The sequence below is a fragment of the Schistocerca cancellata genome, chromosome 1 (assembly GCF_023864275.1).
Source record: "Schistocerca cancellata isolate TAMUIC-IGC-003103 chromosome 1, iqSchCanc2.1, whole genome shotgun sequence".
Lineage (NCBI taxonomy): Eukaryota > Metazoa > Arthropoda > Insecta > Orthoptera > Acrididae > Schistocerca > Schistocerca cancellata.
Window position 1 is genome coordinate 445,625,143 of NC_064626.1, and position 23,662 is coordinate 445,648,804.

The 23,662-nt window shown below is 38.1% G+C and overlaps 1 long non-coding RNA gene across 1 annotated transcript in view; it reads right to left on the reverse strand.

Moving 5' to 3' along the window:
- Positions 1-1,917, reverse strand: part of LOC126176636 (uncharacterized) — a 104,341-nt gene extending 102,424 nt beyond the window's left edge. Inside the window, exon 1 of the long non-coding RNA XR_007535642.1 lies at positions 1,544-1,917. This is a non-coding gene — a long non-coding RNA (uncharacterized LOC126176636). The remainder of the gene's footprint in view (positions 1-1,543) is intronic.
- Positions 1,918-23,662: the final 21,745 nt, after the last annotated feature.

The window sequence follows — 23,662 nt, forward strand, 5'->3', positions numbered from 1 at the left end:
ACCAGCGAGGATTTTGAAAACATTGATCATGTGAAACACAACTCTCACTTTTCTCACATGACACACTGAAAGGTTTGGATCAAGGCAAACAGGAAATGCCATATTTCTTGATTTCTGAAAAGGATTTTGTCTCAATACCACACCTATGCTTATTGTAAAAAGTAGTATCATATAGGGTGTCAAGTGAAATTTGTGATTGGATTGGGGACTTTTGGTAGGGAGGACACAGCATGTTATCTTGGGTGGAGAGTCATTGTCAGATGTAGAAGTAATTTTGACTGTGCCCAAGGAAGCGTATTGGGTCTGTTGCTTTTCATGTTGTGTATTAATGACCTTGCATACAATATTAACAGAAAAATACAGATTGTGCTTTTATCTATAATGAAGTACTGTCTGGCAGAAGCTCCATACATGTTCCTCAGAATTTGACAAGATTTCAATGTGGAACAGAGATTGAAAACTTGCTCTAAATGTTCAGAAATGTAAAATTTTGCACTTCACAGAACAAAAAAGGGTTGTGTCCTATGACTACAATATCAGTGAGTCACTGTTGAAATCATGCAAATGATAGAAATACGTGGGTGTAACACTTTTAGGGATATGAAATGGAATGAGCACATAGGTTCAGTCTTGGGTAAAGTAGGTGGTAGACTTGAAGTTATTGGTAGAATACTGGGGAAGTGTAACCAGTCTACAAAGGAAATTGCTAACAAAACACTCGTGACATCAGTTCTAGAATACTGCTCAAGTGTGTGGGACCCATACCAGATAGCATTAACAGGGAGTATTGAACATATACAGAAACGGGTAGCACATATGCTCACAGGCTTATTTAATCTGTGGGAGAGCATCACAGAGATACTGAGGGAACAGAAATGGAAGACTCTTGAAGATAGATGTAAACTACTCTGAGACAGTTTATTAACAAAGTTTCAAGAGCCGGCTTTAAATGATTACTCTAGGAATATACTTCAATCCCCTATGTATTGCTCACACAGGGATCATGAGGATAAGATTAGAATAATTACTGCATGCACAGAGGCATTCAAACACTCATTCTACTCGTGATCCATAGGTGAATGGAACAGGAAGAAACCCTCTGCCATGCACCTCATGATGGTTTGCAGAGTACAGATGTACATGTAGAGGAGAGAGTACTAGAGTAGGAGAACAGAAAAAAATATTCATGCCAGAAAATAATACCACAGCATACTTAAATAGGATGCTCTACTTTATGTTTAGAAGACATAAACCTGTCAACAATTTTGTTATTATCCACTTGTTCTTTGATGGTTATAATGGGTTTTCCGTGTCATTCTCTGTGGGCCTAATTGAATGAACTTGTGGTTTGAGGTGTGTGTACATTTGCCAGCAAATTACTTCTGTGCCGTTAGTATTTGTCTGTGCCAGAGAGCAAGGTGCAATGTCTTTTGGACTCCACGTTAAACTGTACCCAGTAACCAGCTGGACGATTCTCTGGTCTGAAGAAGGCAATTAATACCGTGTTTAGGGTAGCTCTACAGTTTTCTGTTGGATGACTTACTGTGTTTTTTTGTGGTTTTTCCACAATATAATTGAGCACTATGCGTGAAGTATAAATAATATGTTCTGAGTCTTATTAAAAAGACTTATTAAGAAGACTATATCAAGTAGGAGAAATTCCTTAAGCGGCAGTTGTTGAAACAAAAGTCCGCTTGTTTAATGTACCGGAACGCACTTTAAATTACACGATAAATTTGCACTAAAAGAGTTGTCGCAGCTCTAGCGGCACGTAAAAATACGCTATCTTCGTATACGACACATGATTCTCTCATAACAATAAATTTAAAGACTCAGATACTATCCATGTAACTTAATAAGGCTTTCTCGATGTATCTTTTGTCATCTGCGCGGTTACGTATGTCGGCTACGGAGAGAGGCAAGAAAATTTTGGCAGAATCAAAGGTAAAGTCCAGTTAAAACATAAAAGATACGGAAGGCAAACAAATACAAAGGGTACAGCAAGTAACAACAGAGTGGCAGATCCGTAAACGTGAAGAGACAGGGTGAGTGGGTAAGATAGAGTCGCTGGAACGGCTGGGCAAAACATTGGTTATGCTACGGGTAGCGATCGTCAACATGTCCAACATGTGTGCCTGGTTTCAGGTTATGTTTTGAGGAATAAAAGTTAATAAAAGGTTCCATGATTTCTTTTTCCATGTTGTTAAAAAGAACGGTTACGTCCAGCTGCATAAGTCAGCCTGGCGTATCATGGGAACTTGCTTCGGAAAATGCCCAAGTACGGAAAGTTCGAAAAGGTATACAAACCTCCTTGAGATTTTACCGTAGTATTATTATTAAATGTTGACGAGAAGTCATCAGTTGATTCTGTTGGTTTATTTTGGAGTATCAGTCGAACATTATATTTATCTTTAAGATTGTAAATGCCTCTTTATTAACGGCATTATTAGACAGTTATTACCCGCAAAACGCAAACATTGAATAAGCATATTATAGATGTGTGGGTGTATTATGTCGAATTTTGAAAGAACTGTAGATAAAAATGGTGTATTGTGAGTGAAAGTGTGTTGTTGAACATTTGATACAGCCTTCAAACACATTTCGTTTTAGTAAGAATAGCTGTAACATAACAAGCTCAAACTGATGTGGATAGTCACTGAAGCATTTTGGATTAAGACAAAACATTCACCACCAACTGCAGAGAAAACAAATAACATAGAAGTGCAATAAATATACTGTCTAAATTACCATAGAAAGACAGTTTTAACATTATACAGAGTTCACACTGCAAAACACTGAGTATCATTAAATGTAATTTGTCAAGCAGACTACAGTGTTTTCTTTTTCTCTACCAGTTGTCAAAACAATCTGCTTACTATATACAGTCGTAGTAGAACAATGAAGAGGTAAATATGATTTTGTTTGTTTTTGTGTTATTCGCAGGTATACTTAATACTTTGTTATGAAATGGTTTAAAGTGCTCAAGGACGTTTATCAAAACATGAATTTTACAGGTTGTGAATCAATTTTGTGAACTTTTGCTCGTTATCTCAAATATATGTATAGGACTACCCAGAATAACTCATGACACAAAGATTATCAAAATGTGACATATTTTAGAAGTTCAATGGGTCATTGCTTTGTGTGTTTGTTGTATCATGTAGAGCAAAAAGCTGTGTTCATTGAATCTTTTAGTAAATGCTATCAGCATGAAAAATGTGACTGTGGACATAGCATTATTAAATGGAGATGTCATGGAAATTGAAGCAATAGAGAGGCCTTAGATAAGCAAGAATATAGCAGATGTTCTGAAGGGACTGAGAAATACTGGGAGGCATCTCAGCTCATGTCAGAAATCAGTGAAAAGGCTGAAATAAAAGATAAAATTGCTGTGTATTTATTACAAGTTGTTCTTCACGCATATTCACATCCACCATGCACACATGAATGAATGGTAGGCATGATGGAGTCACTGTGAAAGGTGAAGTCTCCAATTAAGTTGTATTGATCTGGCTGCAAGTAACTGATGGATTGGAAAACTGTGGGTATCCAGATATCTGGATGTGTCTTCATTCAAGAGCCACTGGCAGAACTGCATGTGTGCGATTTGATCTCGAACCTTTAACTTGTGTTCTTACATTATTATCTTTTCATTCCCACATGCACAACTAACCAGTGTTATTATTTTATCAAACTTTTCTGCAGGCTGTCTTTCACTTGAATAGTGGTCTCTGGTCTTTGAACTCTTTTTCAGATAGTTTACTAATGATCTCTCTAATGTTAGGGTTACATTGCCTTGAAATACCAAAAACAGGTAGTTCTTTATTTGTGCTTAAACCATTTACAAAATTATATCAGCTATGTCATCCCCCCACATGAACCATGGACCTTGCCGTTGGTGGGGAGGCTTGCGTGCCTCAGCGATACAGATAGCCGTACCGTAGGTACAACCACAACGGAGGGGTATCTGTTGAGAGGCCAGACAAACGTGTGGTTCCTGAAGAGGGGCAGCAGCCTTTTCAGTAGTTGCAGGGGCAACAATCTGGATGATTGACAAATCTGGCCTTGTAACAATAACCAAAACGGCCTTGCTGTGCTGGTACTGCGAACGGCTGAAAGCAAGGGGAAACTACGGCCGTAATTTTTCCCGAGGGCATGCAGCTTTACTGTATGATTAAATGATGATGGCATCTTCTTGGATAAAATATTCCGGAGGTAAAATAGTCCCCCATTCGGATCTCCGGGCGGGGACTACTCAAGAGGATGTCGTTATCAGGAGAAAGAAAACTGGTGTTCTACGGATCGGAGCGTGGAATGTCAGATCCCTTAATCGGGCAGGTAGGTTAGAAAATTTAAAAAGGGAAATGGATAGGTTAAAGTTAGATATAGTGGGAATTAGTGAAGTTCGGTGGCAGGAGGAACAAGACTTCTGGTCAGGTGACTACAGGGTTATAAACACAAAGTCAAATAGGGGTAATGCAGGAGTAGGTTTAATAATGAATAGGAAAATAGGAATGCGGATAAGCTACTACGAACAGCATAGTGAACGCATTATTGTGACCAAGATAGATACGAAGCTCACACCTACTACAGTAGTACAAGTTTATATGCCAACTAGCTCTGCAGATGACGAAGAAATTGAATAAATGTATGACGAAATAAAAGATATTATTCAGATAGTGAAGGGAGACGAAAATTTAATAGTCATGGGTGACTGGAATTCGAGTGTAGGAAAAGGGAGAGAAGGAAACATAGTAGGTGAATATGGATTGGGGCTAAGAAATGAAAGACGAAACCGCCTGATAGAATTTTGCACAGAGCACAACTTAATCATAGCTAACACTTGGTTTAAGAATCATGATAGAAGGTTGTATACATGGAAGAACCCTGGAGATACTAAAAGGTATCAGATAGATTATATCATGGTAAGACAGAGATTTAGGAACCAGGTTTTAAATTGTAAGACATTTCCACGGGCGGATGTGGACTCTGACCACAATCTATTGGTTATGACCTGTAGATTAAAACTGAAGAAACTGCAAAAAGGTGGGAATTTAAGGAGATGGGACCTGGATAAACTGAAAGAACCAGAGGTTGTAGAGAGTTTCAGGGAGAGCATAAGGGAACAATTAAATGGGGAATGGGGGAAAGAAATACAGTAGAAGAAGAATGGGTAGCTTTGAGGGATGAAGTAGTGAAGGCAGCAGAGTATCAAGTGGGTAAAAAGACGAGGGCTAATAGAAATCCTTGGGTAACAGAAGGAATATTGAATTTAATTGATGCAAGGAGAAAATATAAAAATGCAGTAAATGAAGCAGGCAAAAAGGAATACAAACGTCTCAAAAATGAGATCGACAGGAAGTGCAGAATGGCTAAGCAGGGATGGCTAGAGGACAAATGTAAGGATGTAGAGGCTTATCTCACTAGGAGTAAGATAGATACTGCCTACAGAAAAATTAAAGAGATCTTTGGAGATAAGAGAACCACTTGTATGAACATCAAGAGCTCAGATGGAAACCCAGTTCTAAGCAAAGAAGGGAAAGCAGAAAGGCGGAAGGAGTATATAGAGGGTCTATACAAGGGCGATGTACTTGACGACAATATTATGGAAATGGAAGAGGTTGTAGATGAAGATGAAATGGGACATACGATACTGCGTGAAGAGTTTGACAGAGCACTGAAAGACCTGAGTCGAAACAAGGCCCCCGGAGTAGACAACGTTCCAGTAGAACTACTGACGGCCTTGGGAGAGCCAGTCCTGACAAAACTCTACCATCTGGTGAGCAAGATGTATGAAACAAGCGAAATACCCTCAGACTTCAAGAAGAATATAATCATTCCAATCCCAAAGAAAGCAGGTGTTGACAGATGTGAAAATTACCGAACAATCAGTTTAATAAGCCACAGCTGCAAAATACTAACATGAATTCTTTACAGACGAATGGAAAAACTAGTAGAAGCCGACCTCGGGGAAGATCAGTGTGGATTCCGTAGAAATACTGGAACACGTGAGGCAATACTGACCTTACGACTTATCTTAGAAGAAAGATTAAGGAAAGGCAAACCTATGTTTCTAGCATTTGTAGACTTAGAGAAAGCTGTTGACAATGTTGACTGGAATACTCTCTTTCAAATTCTAAAGGTGGCAGGGGTAAAATACAGGGAGCGAAAGGCTATTTACAATTTGTACAGAAACCAGATGGCAGTTATAAGAGTCGAGGGGCATGAGAGGGAAGCAGCGGTTGGGAAGGGAGTGAGACAGGGTTGCAACCTCTCCCCAATGTTATTCAATCTGTATATTGAGCAAGCAGTAAAGGAAACAAAAGAAAAATTTTGGAGTAGGTATTAAAATCCATGGAGAAGAAATAAAAACTTTGAGGTTCGCCGATGACATTGTAATTCTGTCAGAGACAGCAAAGGACTTGGAAGAGCAGGTGAACGGAATGGATGGTGTCTTGAAGGGAGGATATAAGATGAACATCAACAAAAGCAAAACGAGGATAATGGAATGTAGTCGAATTAAGTCGGGTGATGCTGAGGTTATTAGATTAGGAAATGTGACACTTAAAGTAGTAAAGGAGTTTTGCTATTTGGGGAGCAAAATAACTGATGATGGTCGAAGTAGAGAAGATATAAAATGTAGACTGGCAATGGCAAGGAAAGTGTTTCTGAAGAAGAGAAATTTGTTAACATCGAGTATAGATTTAAGTGTCAGGAAGTCATTTCTGAAAGTATTTGTATGGAGTGTAGCCATGTATGAAAGTGAAACATGGACGGTAAATAGTTTGGACAAGAAGAGAATAGAAGCTTTTGAAATGTGGTGCTACAGAAGAATGCTGAAGATTAGATGGGTAGATCACATAACTAATGAGGAAGTATTGAATAGGATTGGGGAGAAGAGAAGTTTGTGGCACAACTTGACCAGAAGAAGGGATCGGTTGGTAGGACACGTTCTGAGGCATCAAGGGATCACCAATTTAGTATTGGAAGGCAGCGTGGAGGGTAAAAATCGTAGGGGGAGACCAAGAGATGAATACACTAAGCAGATTCAGAAGGATGTAGGTTGCAGTAGGTACTGGGAGATGAAGAAACTTGCACAGGATAGAGTAGCATGGAGAGCTGCATCAAACCAGTCTTAGGACTGAAGACAACAACAACAACAACAACATGTCATCTTAACCGAAAAAGGAAACTTTTTTAAATTAACTAATTCTTGCATACAATAATATTATTTTGTGTAGATCTATGTGAACATGATCCTTTTTTTCTGACTAGTTTAGATATGTCAACCCAATATAATCAAGATGCTTTGGGATAAAATTCTAATTCCAGTTAAAGACTTGGGCAGAAGAACCTACTATGTGGGTTTTGTGTGTACTGAGCAGAATTTTAGGGTCGACAGAAGCGTACGATCCCACGCGTCTGCTTTGACCCATGACGTAAGGGTGTTTTCGTGTGTGACGCCATGACGGCGCGGAGTTTGGTTTGAGTGTGGCTGTCTCCAGTTCTGTTTTATCTTATTTTATTTACTTTTCTGATCTGTTTGTTCTATCTCGTGAGGATTTTTTTTTTTTTTTTTTTTTTTAAATTTAAAAACACTTATTACTTATTTTAATTATCTGTTTCCTCGAATTTCTGTTTTAGTTTATTATATTTATCTTTCTGATCTGTTTGTTCTATCCCGTGAGATTTTTTTTTTTTAAAAAAGACAAAAAACACTAATCAGCTACTGAAGCATCTTTATCTTCTATGGGTTGCAGGGGTTACGACCCCTGGGGAGGTAGGTGGGTATTCATGTATGGCTGTCTTCACTTACATGTTGTAGCTACGCAAGGCGTCTAAATTTGTTTATATTTAGTCTGCCCCCCACCCAAAACACCCCATTTCCCGCGCTTGTCCCGTTAGTGTCATTAGGCTTCTTGTGGAAAGTGTGTGTGTTTGTTTTTGTTTCCGCCATATTTGTGACGTCGTGGGTCAAAGCAGACGGGTGGGATCGGACGCTTCCGTATTTCCGAATTTTATATGTGTACTTCTGCCTTTGTAAAACACAAATTTGTGCAATTTTTTTTAGGGTGCCCAGAACTTGTTTTAACATAGTTGTTTCATTCTCATTGGGTGTTTTCTCTGTATTATTCTAATGGTTCTTGTGGTGGTGTGCATGTTAAAAAGCATGTATGGTTGAAGTCTAAATAATTTTATTTGTGTCCTTATGTTTCTTTAGAGCATGCAATTCTCTGATTGCACTTCCTTGCCTTTTCTCCGACCCATTTTAAGTAATAGGAGTCAGCTGTTACTGTTTGTCAAAGAATTACAACTGCAATTGATGTATGTCAAACACGATCAGTTTGTGAATAATTATGTGCTCCCTCCTCCCGCATTTGCTTTTAGCTGGCTGTTGAAGCATAAAGCTTAAGGTACTTCTATGTGATTATAATTACAATTTTGTAAATGTTGTTATGATAGAAAACCCTGATTTTTCAGTATTATGACTTTAAATTTGATTATTGTGCTGTTGATTGTCAATAATTATCTTAGGTATTCAGAATATTGCAATTGTTCTTTGTTTACTGCTGTCTATCATATGCAATAGCTGCATTTATTGTAAACAATAACGTAGTTTAAAGACAATGAAAATGACTATGAGAAAAGAGCGAACACCCAAATAAGATTTTTTCCAAGTCTCGGTGAATCTTTGTCAGACATTGTTCCAGCCACACAATCACCTTTTTTCTTTCCTTCTTTTTTTTCTGGAAGGGATAACTACATTAGAACCAGTCTTTTTCTTTCAAAAATATTGAGTGCATTACATTAAACAAAGCTATAATATTGAGAATTATTTAAATAAAATTGAGAAAACTTTACATTTGTTCAGCCAGATCAACAAACTCAAATGTATGGCATATGGTGGTACCCCTTAGGGAAATGGCAGCAAGGGCCAGGAAAGGACACTAGATGCACTCTGTGTGTATGCCTGGAGGCCTCATTCAACGTGTTGAAGAGGCTATTGTAGTGGGTATTGATGGAGCAGGGTGCAGCCAGCTGTAGATTGTGGCACATTTTGGAACAAACTATGCCTCTCGTCTGGGCTCTGAGGTTATCCCAGTGACTGGAAGAGAAGGCTGACAAGGCCAATCTTATAGACTGAGTTTCAACGAAGTGCACAATTTGCAGACTTGTTCCCAGAACTGATCGCTTACCCTTGGTTCTCAGTTGAGTGGAAAGATTGAACCAGAGACTTTGAAGGTAGTGTGACAAGCTAGGCTGCAATTTCCTGGACTTTGCCATAATGCTAGAAATCTTAATCGAGCACTATAATACGAATAACTCAATAGGAGATTTCCAGCATGGCTTTAGAAGTGGTCGGAGCACCATATCCCCAGCAGTACAGTTTGTACACTGGTCTGATGTAGAATATAAGTGAGGGTCACAAAACGGCAGGAGTGTTTTTAGATCTTTCCAAAGCGTTTGACAGAGTCCCTCATGGCGCTCTTTTAAGTAAACTTGCTTGTAATGGTGTCTCTGGGAAACTATTGCTTTTAATAGAATCTTACCTTAAAGATAGACAACAATGCACAGAAGCTGTCTATGAAAATGGAGAGGTAGCCTAATTGAAAAAAGAAGATTAAAGATAAGAAATATAAATTTTAGTGTGCCACAGGGCTCTATCTTGGGCCCCTTCTTGTTCATTTGCTACGTGAATGATTTCCCAAAAGTATTAGACACCAGTCATTGTATTACTATGTATGCTGATGACACCTCTGGGGTTTGCTGGGCACGTAGTAATGATGGCCTAAATTCAGTTGTACAGAATTTTGTTGAAAAAGCCCAAACACATTTTGAAAAAGAAAACCTGGGGGCAATATTAACAAAACTAATTTAATTTATTTTAAGACAAGTGGCTCAAATAAATATTCTGTTGTAAATGAGGACATTCAGGAAAATACCTGTTCCCATCTATCTTATGGAATTGTATTGTGGGGTGGGTGTAGCCAATACAATTTAAGAAGAGTATTTGTATTGCAGAAAAGAGTAATAGAACTATGGCAAAAGTAAGACCCAGAACTTAATGCAAAAACCTGTTTATTAATTTTAATATTATGACTGTCTATACAGTGTATATGTTTCAATCAATATTATTAGTGAAAAAAGACAAAAAAGTGACAAACAGGAATATGTAAATCCATGATTATGATACAAGACACAAATCAGACTTAAATATGGTGAGCAGAAGATTGAATCTCACAACAAATACCCCATTCATTTAGGGGGCAATATTTTATAATTCTTTGCCAAACAACCTGAAACAGCTTTCTGGTAGAATTTTTAAAAATGAGTTACAATGGCTTATATTGAAGTGCCCATACAGTATGGTGCTGACATGATTTGACCTCAGGAATGCTATATTAAATATACTTAAATGATCTTTTACTTAAGAGCATGTAATCTATTGTGTATCAATAATCTAAATGTAGTTTCTGTAACATTGCACATGCATGTTAAATACATGTTTCGAGCTGTAAGATAAATAAATAAATAAATAAATAAACAAAGGACAAGTAAAACAAGCAGAAAGGTATATATGTTCAGTTAACTAGATGAAAAATTACTAGTGTCTTATTTCAGTGAGGGAGTTGAAACTTTCAGCACAGGGCAGGAGCTTGTAGAGGAACTCTGGCTCAAGTTTAAAAGAATAGTTGGCCATGCATTAGATATACAGGGTGTACATTTTAAGTTAACAAACCAGAATCACTCGAAAAATAAACTTCACACGAAAAAATGTGTAGAATCCAAAGTTGATTATTTTCGAGGGGGACATCTGCTGGTGCTATAATTAGCCCGCCACCCCAACCCCCTAGGGGGTGGGGTCAGAGGCAACTTAAAAATTTCAAATGGGAACCCCCATTTTTTATTGCAGAATCAGATTCTACATAAAAAACTACTTGCATTTTGTCTTAAACATTTGTTTTGATTCTTGGTAGTTGGCACTGTAATTCAAGAAAATCCATGTTCTCATTTTTGGGTGGAAAATGGTTACGGATGAATAAAAAATACTTATTTACTTTGTAAATTTTGATTCACTAAAACTAAAACTCTGTCTCTCCCTATAGGGTGGGGTTTGACAGAGAGGAATTAGAGTTTTTTTTTTCTTCCCCCCATGAACCATGGACCTTGCCGTTGGTGGGGAGGCTTGCTTGCCTCAGCGATACAGATAGCCGTACCGTAGGTACAACCACAACGGAGGGGTATCTGTTGAGAGGCCAGACAAACGTGTGGTTCCTGAAGAGGGGCAGCAGGCTTTTCAGTAGTTGGAAGGGCAACAGTCTGGATGATTGACTGATCTGGCCTTGTAACAATAACCAAAACGGCCTTGCTGTGCTGGTACTGAGAATGGCTGAAAGCAAGGGGAAACTACGGCCGTAATTTTTCCCGAGGGCATGCAGCTTTACTGTATGATTTACCCTCAGACTTCAAGAAGAATATAATCATTCCAATCCCAAAGAAAGCAGGTGTTGACAGATGTGAAAATTACCGAACAATCAGTTTAATAAGCCACAGCTGCAAAATACTAACATGAATTCTTTACAGACGAATGGAAAAACTAGTAGAAGCCGACCTCGGGGAAGATCAGTGTGGATTCCGTAGAAATACTGGAACACGTGAGGCAATACTGACCTTACGACTTATCTTAGAAGAAAGATTAAGGAAAGGCAAACCTACGTTTCTAGCATTTGTAGACTTAGAGAAAGCTTTTGACAATGTTGACTGGAATACTCTCTTTCAAATTCTAAAGGTGGCAGGGGTAAAATACAGGGAGCGAAAGGCTATTTACAATTTGTACAGAAACCAGATGGCAGTTATAAGAGTCAAGGGACATAAAAGGGAAGCAGTGGTTGGGAAGGGAGTAAGACGGTTGTAGCCTCTCCCCGATGTTATTCAATCTGTGTATTGAGCAAGCAGTAAAGGAAACAAAAGAAAAATTCGGAGTAGGTATTAAAATCCATGGAGAAGAAATAAAAACTTTGAGGTTCCCCGATGACATTGTAATTCTGTCAGAGACAGCAAAGGACTTGGAAGAGCAGTTGAACGGAATGGATGGTGTCTTGAAGAGAGGATATAAAATGAACATCAACAAAAGCAAAACGCGGATAATGGAATGTAGTCGAATTAAGTCGGGTGATGCTGAGGGTATTAGATTAGGAAATGAGACACTTAAAGTAGTAAAGGAGTTTTGCCATTTGGGGAGCAAAATAACTGATGATGGTCGAAGTAGAGAGGATATAAAATGTAGACTGGCAATGGCAAGGAAAGCGTTTCTGAAGAAGAGAAATTTGTTAACATCGAGTATAGATTTAAGTGTCAGGAAGTCATTTCTGAAAGTATTTGTATGGAGTGTAGCCATGTATGGAAGTGAAACATGGACGGTAAATAGTTTGGACAAGAAGAGAATAGAAGCTAGATGGGTAGATCACATAACTAATGAGGAAGTATTGAATAGGATTGGGGAGAAGAGAAGTTTGTGGCACAACTTGACCAGAAGAAGGGATCGGTTGGTAGGACATGTTCTGAGGCATCAAGGGATCACCAATTTAGTATTGGAAGGCAGCGTGGAGGGTAAAAATCGTAGGGGGAGACCAAGAGATGAATACACTAAGCAGATTCAGAAGGATGTAGGTTGCAGTAGGTACTGGGAGATGAAGAAACTTGCACAGGATAGAGTAGCATGGAGAGCTCCATCAAACCAGTCTTAGGACTGAAGACAACAACAACAACAACAACATGTCATCTTAACCGAAAAAGGAAACTTTTTTAAATTAACTAATTCTTGCATACAATAATATTATTTTGTGTAGATCTATGTGAACATGATCCTTTTTTTCTGACTAGTTTAGATATGTCAACCCAATATAATCAAGATGCTTTGGGATAAAATTCTAATTCCAGTTGAAGACTTGGGCAGAAGAACCTACTATGTGGGTTTTGTGTGTACTGAGCAGAATTTTAGGGTCGACAGAAGCGTACGATCCCACGCGTCTGCTTTGACCCATGACGTAAGGGTGTTTTCGTGTGTGACGCCATGACGGCGCGGAGTTTGGTTTGAGTGTGGCTGTCTCCAGTTCTGTTTTATCTTATTTTATTTACTTTTCTGATCTGTTTGTTCTATCTCGTGAGGATTTTTTTTTTTTTTTTTTTTTAATTTAAAAACACTTATTACTTATTTTAATTATCTGTTTCCTCGAATTTCTGTTTTAGTTTATTATATTTATCTTTCTGATCTGTTTGTTCTATCCCGTGAGATTTTTTTTTTTTAAAAAAGACAAAAAACACTAATCAGCTACTGAAGCATCTTTATCTTCTATGGGTTGCAGGGGTTACGACCCCTGGGGAGGTAGGTGGGTATTCATGTATGGCTGTCTTCACTTACATGTTGTAGCTACGCAAGGCGTCTAAATTTGTTTATATTTAGTCTGCCCCCCACCCAAAACACCCCATTTCCCGCGCTTGTCCCGTTAGTGTCATTAGGCTTCTTGTGGAAAGTGTGTGTGTTTGTTTTTGTTTCCGCCATATTTGTGACGTCGTGGGTCAAAGCAGACGGGTGGAATCGGACGCTTCCGTATTTCCGAATTTTATATGTGTACTTCTGCCTTTGTAAAACACAAATTTGTGCAATTTTTTTTAGGGTGCCCAGAACTTGTTTTAACATAGTTGTTTCATTCTCATTGGGTGTTTTCTCTGTATTATTCTAATGGTTCTTGTGGTGGTGTGCATGTTAAAAAGCATGTATGGTTGAAGTCTAAATAATTTTATTTGTGTCCTTATGTTTCTTTAGAGCATGCAATTCTCTGATTGCACTTCCTTGCCTTTTCTCCGACCCATTTTAAGTAATAGGAGTCAGCTGTTACTGTTTGTCAAAGAATTACAACTGCAATTGATGTATGTCAAACACGATCAGTTTGTGAATAATTATGTGCTCCCTCCTCCCGCATTTGCTTTTAGCTGGCTGTTGAAGCATAAAGCTTAAGGTACTTCTATGTGAATATAATTACAATTTTGTAAATGTTGTTATGATAGAAAACCCTGATTTTTCAGTATTATGACTTTAAATTTGATTATTGTGCTGTTGATTGTCAATAATTATCTTAGGTATTCAGAATATTGCAATTGTTCTTTGTTTACTGCTGTCTATCATATGCAATAGCTGCATTTATTGTAAACAATAACGTAGTTTAAAGACAATGAAAATGACTATGAGAAAAGAGCGAACACCCAAATAAGATTTTTTCCAAGTCTCAGTGAATCTTTGTCAGACATTGTTCCAGCCACACAATCACCTTTTTTCTTTCCTTCTTTTTTTTCTGGAAGGGATAACTACATTAGAACCAGTCTTTTTCTTTCAAAAATATTGAGTGCATTACATTAAACAAAGCTATAATATTGAGAATTATTTAAATAAAATTGAGAAAACTTTACATTTGTTCAGCCAGATCAACAAACTCAGATGTATGGCATATGGTGGTACCCCTTAGGGAAATGGCAGCAAGGGCCAGGAAAGGACACTAGATGCACTCTGTGTGTATGCCTGGAGGCCTCATTCAACGTGTTGAAGAGGCTATTGTAGTGGGTATTGATGGAGCAGGGTGCAGCCAGCTGTAGATTGTGGCACATTTTGGAACAAACTATGCCTCTCGTCTGGGCTCTGAGGTTATCCCAGTGGCTGGAAGAGAAGGCTGACAAGGCCAATCTTATAGACTGAGTTTCAACGAAGTGCACAATTTGCAGACTTGTTCCCAGAACTGATCGCTTACCCTTGGTTCTCAGTTGAGTGGAAAGATTGAACCAGAGACTTTGAAGGTAGTGTGACAAGCTAGGCTGCAATTTCCTGGACTTTGCCATAATGCTAGAAATCTTAATCGAGCACTATAATACGAATAACTCAATAGGAGATTTCCAGCATGGCTTTAGAAGTGGTCGGAGCACCATATCCCCAGCAGTACAGTTTGTACACTGGTCTGATGTAGAAAATAAATGAGGGTCACAAAACGGCAGGAGTGTTTTTAGATCTTTCCAAAGCGTTTGACAGAGTCCCTCATGGCGCTCTTTCAAGTAAACTTGCTTGTAATGGTGTCTCTGGGAAACTATTGCTTTTAATAGAATCTTACCTTAAAGATAGACAACAATGCACAGAAGTTGTCTATGAAAATGGAGAGGTAGCCTAATTGAAAAAAGAAGATTAAAGATAAGAAATATAAATTTTAGTGTGCCACAGGGCTCTATCTTGGGCCCCTTCTTGTTCATTTGCTACGTGAATGATTTCCCAAAAGTATTAGACACCAGTCATTGTATTACTATGTATGCTGATGACACCTCTGGGGTTTGCTGGGCACGTAGTAATGATGGCCTAAATTCAGTTGTACAGAATTTTGTTGAAAAAGCCCAAACACATTTTGAAAAAGAAAACCTGGGGGCAATATTAACAAAACTAATTTAATTTATTTTAAGACAAGTGGCTCAAATAAATATTCTGTTGTAAATGAGGACATTCAGGAAAATACCTGTTCCCATCTATCTTATGGAATTGTATTGTGGGGTGGGTGTAGCCAATACAATTTAAGAAGAGTATTTGTATTGCAGAAAAGAGTAATAGAACTATGGCAAAAGTAAGACCCAGAACTTAATGCAAAAACCTGTTTATTAATTTTAATATTATGACTGTCTATACAGTGTATATGTTTCAATCAATATTATTAGTGAAAAAAGACAAAAAAGTGACAAACAGGAATATGTAAATCCATGATTATGATACAAGACACAAATCAGACTTAAATATGGTGAGCAGAAGATTGAATCTCACAACAAATACCCCATTCATTTAGGGGGCAATATTTTATAATTCTTTGCCAAACAACCTGAAACAGCTTTCTGGTAGAATTTTTAAAAATGAGTTACAATGGCTTATATTGAAGTGCCCATACAGTATGGTGCTGACATGATTTGACCTCAGGAATGCTATATTAAATATACTTAAATGATCTTTTACTTAAGAGCATGTAATCTATTGTGTATCAATAATCTAAATGTAGTTTCTGTAACATTGCACATGCATGTTAAATACATGTTTCGAGCTGTAAGATAAATAAATAAATAAATAAACAAAGGACAAGTAAAACAAGCAGAAAGGTATATATGTTCAGTTAACTAGATGAAAAATTACTAGTGTCTTATTTCAGTGAGGGAGTTGAAACTTTCAGCACAGGGCAGGAGCTTGTAGAGGAACTCTGGCTCAAGTTTAAAAGAATAGTTGGCCATGCATTAGATATACAGGGTGTACATTTTAAGTTAACAAACCAGAATCACTCGAAAAATAAACTTCACACGAAAAAATGTGTAGAATCCAAAGTTGATTATTTTCGAGGGGGACATCTGCTGGTGCTATAATTAGCCCGCCACCCCAACCCCCTAGGGGGTGGGGTCAGAGGCAACTTAAAAATTTCAAATGGGAACCCCCGTTTTTTATTGCAGAATCAGATTCTACATAAAAAACTACTTGCATTTTGTCTTAAACATTTGTTTTGATTCTTGGTAGTTGGCACTGTAATTCAAGAAAATCCATGTTCTCATTTTTGCGTGGAAAATGGTTACGGATGAATAAAAAATACTTATTTACTTTGTAAATTTTGATTCACTAAAACTAAAACTCTGTCTCTCCCTATAGGGTGGGGTTTGACAGAGAGGAATTAGAGTTTTTTTTTTCTTCCCCCCATGAACCATGGACCTTGCCGTTGGTGGGGAGGCTTGCTTGCCTCAGCGATACAGATAGCCGTACCGTAGGTACAACCACAACGGAGGGGTATCTGTTGAGAGGCCAGACAAACGTGTGGTTCCTGAAGAGGGGCAGCAGGCTTTTCAGTAGTTGGAAGGGCAACAGTCTGGATGATTGACTGATCTGGCCTTGTAACAATAACCAAAACGGCCTTGCTGTGCTGGTACTGAGAATGGCTGAAAGCAAGGGGAAACTACGGCCGTAATTTTTCCCGAGGGCATGCAGCTTTACTGTATGATTTACCCTCAGACTTCAAGAAGAATATAATCATTCCAATCCCAAAGAAAGCAGGTGTTGACAGATGTGAAAATTACCGAACAATCAGTTTAATAAGCCACAGCTGCAAAATACTAACATGAATTCTTTACAGACGAATGGAAAAACTAGTAGAAGCCGACCTCGGGGAAGATCAGTGTGGATTCCGTAGAAATACTGGAACACGTGAGGCAATACTGACCTTACGACTTATCTTAGAAGAAAGATTAAGGAAAGGCAAACCTACGTTTCTAGCATTTGTAGACTTAGAGAAATCTTTTGACAATGTTGACTGGAATACTCTCTTTCAAATTCTAAAGGTGGCAGGGGTAAAATACAGGGAGTGAAAGGCTATTTACAATTTGTACAGAAACCAGATGGCAGTTATAAGAGTCAAGGGACATAAAAGGGAAGCAGTGGTTGGGAAGGGAGTAAGACGGTTGTAGCCTCTCCCCGATGTTATTCAATCTGTGTATTGAGCAAGCAGTAAAGGAAACAAAAGAAAAATTCGGAGTAGGTATTAAAATCCATGGAGAAGAAATAAAAACTTTGAGGTTCCCCGATGACATTGTAATTCTGTCAGAGACAGCAAAGGACTTGGAAGAGCAGTTGAACGGAATGGATGGTGTCTTGAAGAGAGGATATAAAATGAACATCAACAAAAGCAAAACGCGGATAATGGAATGTAGTCGAATTAAGTCGGGTGATGCTGAGGGTATTAGATTAGGAAATGAGACACTTAAAGTAGTAAAGGAGTTTTGCCATTTGGGGAGCAAAATAACTGATGATGGTCGAAGTAGAGAGGATATAAAATGTAGACTGGCAATGGCAAGGAAAGCGTTTCTGAAGAAGAGAAATTTGTTAACATCGAGTATAGATTTAAGTGTCAGGAAGTCATTTCTGAAAGTATTTGTATGGAGTGTAGCCATGTATGGAAGTGAAACATGGACGGTAAATAGTTTGGACAAGAAGAGAATAGAAGCTAGATGGGTAGATCACATAACTAATGAGGAAGTATTGAATAGGATTGGGGAGAAGAGAAGTTTGTGGCACAACTTGACCAGAAGAAGGGATCGGTTGGTAGGACATGTTCTGAGGCATCAAGGGATCACCAATTTAGTATTGGAAGGCAGCGTGGAGGGTAAAAATCGTAGGGGGAGACCAAGAGATGAATACACTAAGCAGATTCAGAAGGATGTAGGTTGCAGTAGGTACTGGGAGATGAAGAAACTTGCACAGGATAGAGTAGCATGGAGAGCTCCATCAAACCAGTCTTAGGACTGAAGACAACAACAACAACAACAACATGTCATCTTAACCGAAAAAGGAAACTTTTTTAAATTAACTAATTCTTGCATACAATAATATTATTTTGTGTAGATCTATGTGAACATGATCCTTTTTTTCTGACTAGTTTAGATATGTCAACCCAATATAATCAAGATGCTTTGGGATAAAATTCTAATTCCAGTTGAAGACTTGGGCAGAAGAACCTACTATGTGGGTTTTGTGTGTACTGAGCAGAATTTTAGGGTCGACAGAAGCGTACGATCCCACGCGTCTGCTTTGACCCATGACGTAAGGGTGTTTTCGTGTGTGACGCCATGACGGCGCGGAGTTTGGTTTGAGTGTGGCTGTCTCCAGTTCTGTTTTATCTTATTTTATTTACTTTTCTGATCTGTTTGTTCTATCTCGTGAGGATTTTTTTTTTTTTTTTTTTTTAAATTTAAAAACACTTATTACTTATTTTAATTATCTGTTTCCTCGAATTTCTGTTTTAGTTTATTATATTTATCTTTCTGATCTGTTTGTTCTATCCCGTGAGATTTTTTTTTAAAAAAAGACAAAAAACACTAATCAGCTACTGAAGCATCTTTATCTTCTATGGGTTGCAGGGGTTACGACCCCTGGGGAGGTAGGTGGGTATTCATGTATGGCTGTCTTCACTTACATGTTGTAGCTACGCAAGGCGTCTAAATTTGTTTATATTTAGTCTGCCCCCCACCCAAAACACCCCATTTCCCGCGCTTGTCCCGTTAGTGTCATTAGGCTTCTTGTGGAAAGTGTGTGTGTTTGTTTTTGTTTCCGCCATATTTGTGACGTCGTGGGTCAAAGCAGACGGGTGGGATCGGACGCTTCCGTATTTCCGAATTTTATATGTGTACTTCTGCCTTTGTAAAACACAAATTTGTGCAATTTTTTTTAGGGTGCCCAGAACTTGTTTTAACATAGTTGTTTCATTCTCATTGGGTGTTTTCTCTGTATTATTCTAATGGTTCTTGTGGTGGTGTGCATGTTAAAAAGCATGTATGGTTGAAGTCTAAATAATTTTATTTGTGTCCTTATGTTTCTTTAGAGCATGCAATTCTCTGATTGCACTTCCTTGCCTTTTCTCCGACCCATTTTAAGTAATAGGAGTCAGCTGTTACTGTTTGTCAAAGAATTACAACTGCAATTGATGTATGTCAAACACGATCAGTTTGTGAATAATTATGTGCTCCCTCCTCCCGCATTTGCTTTTAGCTGGCTGTTGAAGCATAAAGCTTAAGGTACTTCTATGTGATTATAATTACAATTTTGTAAATGTTGTTATGATAGAAAACCCTGATTTTTCAGTATTATGACTTTAAATTTGATTATTGTGCTGTTGATTGTCAATAATTATCTTAGGTATTCAGAATATTGCAATTGTTCTTTGTTTACTGCTGTCTATCATATGCAATAGCTGCATTTATTGTAAACAATAACGTAGTTTAAAGACAATGAAAATGACTATGAGAAAAGAGCGAACACCCAAATAAGATTTTTTCCAAGTCTCGGTGAATCTTTGTCAGACATTGTTCCAGCCACACAATCACCTTTTTTCTTTCCTTCTTTTTTTTCTGGAAGGGATAACTACATTAGAACCAGTCTTTTTCTTTCAAAAATATTGAGTGCATTACATTAAACAAAGCTATAATATTGAGAATTATTTAAATAAAATTGAGAAAACTTTACATTTGTTCAGCCAGATCAACAAACTCAGATGTATGGCATATGGTGGTACCCCTTAGGGAAATGGCAGCAAGGGCCAGGAAAGGACACTAGATGCACTCTGTGTGTATGCCTGGAGGCCTCATTCAACGTGTTGAAGAGGCTATTGTAGTGGGTATTGATGGAGCAGGGTGCAGCCAGCTGTAGATTGTGGCACATTTTGGAACAAACTATGCCTCTCGTCTGGGCTCTGAGGTTATCCCAGTGGCTGGAAGAGAAGGCTGACAAGGCCAATCTTATAGACTGAGTTTCAACGAAGTGCACAATTTGCAGACTTGTTCCCAGAACTGATCGCTTACCCTTGGTTCTCAGTTGAGTGGAAAGATTGAACCAGAGACTTTGAAGGTAGTGTGACAAGCTAGGCTGCAATTTCCTGGACTTTGCCATAATGCTAGAAATCTTAATCGAGCACTATAATACGAATAACTCAATAGGAGATTTCCAGCATGGCTTTAGAAGTGGTCGGAGCACCATATCCCCAGCAGTACAGTTTGTACACTGGTCTGATGTAGAATATAAGTGAGGGTCACAAAACGGCAGGAGTGTTTTTAGATCTTTCCAAAGCGTTTGACAGAGTCCCTCATGGCGCTCTTTTAAGTAAACTTGCTTGTAATGGTGTCTCTGGGAAACTATTGCTTTTAATAGAATCTTACCTTAAAGATAGACAACAATGCACAGAAGCTGTCTATGAAAATGGAGAGGTAGCCTAATTGAAAAAAGAAGATTAAAGATAAGAAATATAAATTTTAGTGTGCCACAGGGCTCTATCTTGGGCCCCTTCTTGTTCATTTGCTACGTGAATGATTTCCCAAAAGTATTAGACACCAGTCATTGTATTACTATGTATGCTGATGACACCTCTGGGGTTTGCTGGGCACGTAGTAATGATGGCCTAAATTCAGTTGTACAGAATTTTGTTGAAAAAGCCCAAACACATTTTGAAAAAGAAAACCTGGGGGCAATATTAACAAAACTAATTTAATTTATTTTAAGACAAGTGGCTCAAATAAATATTCTGTTGTAAATGAGGACATTCAGGAAAATACCTGTTCCCATCTATCTTATGGAATTGTATTGTGGGGTGGGTGTAGCCAATACAATTTAAGAAGAGTATTTGTATTGCAGAAAAGAGTAATAGAACTATGGCAAAAGTAAGACCCAGAACTTAATGCAAAAACCTGTTTATTAATTTTAATATTATGACTGTCTATACAGTGTATATGTTTCAATCAATATTATTAGTGAAAAAAGACAAAAAAGTGACAAACAGGAATATGTAAATCCATGATTATGATACAAGACACAAATCAGACTTAAATATGGTGAGCAGAAGATTGAATCTCACAACAAATACCCCATTCATTTAGGGGGCAATATTTTATAATTCTTTGCCAAACAACCTGAAACAGCTTTCTGGTAGAATTTTTAAAAATGAGTTACAATGGCTTATATTGAAGTGCCCATACAGTATGGTGCTGACATGATTTGACCTCAGGAATGCTATGTTAAATATACTTAAATGATCTTTTACTTAAGAGCATGTAATCTATTGTGTATCAATAATCTAAATGTAGTTTCTGTAACATTGCACATGCATGTTAAATACATGTTTCGAGCTGTAAGATAAATAAATAAATAAATAAACAAAGGACAAGTAAAACAAGCAGAAAGGTATATATGTTCAGTTAACTAGATGAAAAATTACTAGTGCCTTATTTCAGTGAGGGAGTTGAAACTTTCAGCACAGGGCAGGAGCTTGTAGAGGAACTCTGGCTCAAGTTTAAAAGAATAGTTGGCCATGCATTAGATATACAGGGTGTACATTTTAAGTTAACAAACCAGAATCACTCGAAAAATAAACTTCACACGAAAAAATGTGTAGAATCCAAAGTTGATTATTTTCGAGGGGGACATCTGCTGGTGCTATAATTAGCCCGCCACCCCAACCCCCTAGGGGGTGGGGTCAGAGGCAACTTAAAAATTTCAAATGGGAACCCCCATTTTTTATTGCAGAATCAGATTCTACATAAAAAACTACTTGCATTTTGTCTTAAACATTTGTTTTGATTCTTGGTAGTTGGCACTGTAATTCAAGAAAATCCATGTTCTCATTTTTGCGTGGAAAATGGTTACGGATGAATAAAAAATACTTATTTACTTTGTAAATTTTGATTCACTAAAACTAAAACTCTGTCTCTCCCTATAGGGTGGGGTTTGACAGAGAGGAATTAGAGTTTTTTTTTCTTCCCCCCATGAACCATGGACCTTGCCGTTGGTGGGGAGGCTTGCTTGCCTCAGCGATACAGATAGCCGTACCGTAGGTACAACCACAACGGAGGGGTATCTGTTGAGAGGCCAGACAAACGTGTGGTTCCTGAAGAGGGGCAGCAGGCTTTTCAGTAGTTGGAAGGGCAACAGTCTGGATGATTGACTGATCTGGCCTTGTAACAATAACCAAAACGGCCTTGCTGTGCTGGTACTGAGAATGGCTGAAAGCAAGGGGAAACTACGGCCGTAATTTTTCCCGAGGGCATGCAGCTTTACTGTATGATTTACCCTCAGACTTCAAGAAGAATATAATCATTCCAATCCCAAAGAAAGCAGGTGTTGACAGATGTGAAAATTACCGAACAATCAGTTTAATAAGCCACAGCTGCAAAATACTAACATGAATTCTTTACAGACGAATGGAAAAACTAGTAGAAGCCGACCTCGGGGAAGATCAGTGTGGATTCCGTAGAAATACTGGAACACGTGAGGCAATACTGACCTTACGACTTATCTTAGAAGAAAGATTAAGGAAAGGCAAACCTACGTTTCTAGCATTTGTAGACTTAGAGAAATCTTTTGACAATGTTGACTGGAATACTCTCTTTCAAATTCTAAAGGTGGCAGGGGTAAAATACAGGGAGTGAAAGGCTATTTACAATTTGTACAGAAACCAGATGGCAGTTATAAGAGTCAAGGGACATAAAAGGGAAGCAGTGGTTGGGAAGGGAGTAAGACGGTTGTAGCCTCTCCCCGATGTTATTCAATCTGTGTATTGAGCAAGCAGTAAAGGAAACAAAAGAAAAATTCGGAGTAGGTATTAAAATCCATGGAGAAGAAATAAAAACTTTGAGGTTCCCCGATGACATTGTAATTCTGTCAGAGACAGCAAAGGACTTGGAAGAGCAGTTGAACGGAATGGATGGTGTCTTGAAGAGAGGATATAAAATGAACATCAACAAAAGCAAAACGCGGATAATGGAATGTAGTCGAATTAAGTCGGGTGATGCTGAGGGTATTAGATTAGGAAATGAGACACTTAAAGTAGTAAAGGAGTTTTGCCATTTGGGGAGCAAAATAACTGATGATGGTCGAAGTAGAGAGGATATAAAATGTAGACTGGCAATGGCAAGGAAAGCGTTTCTGAAGAAGAGAAATTTGTTAACATCGAGTATAGATTTAAGTGTCAGGAAGTCATTTCTGAAAGTATTTGTATGGAGTGTAGCCATGTATGGAAGTGAAACATGGACGGTAAATAGTTTGGACAAGAAGAGAATAGAAGCTAGA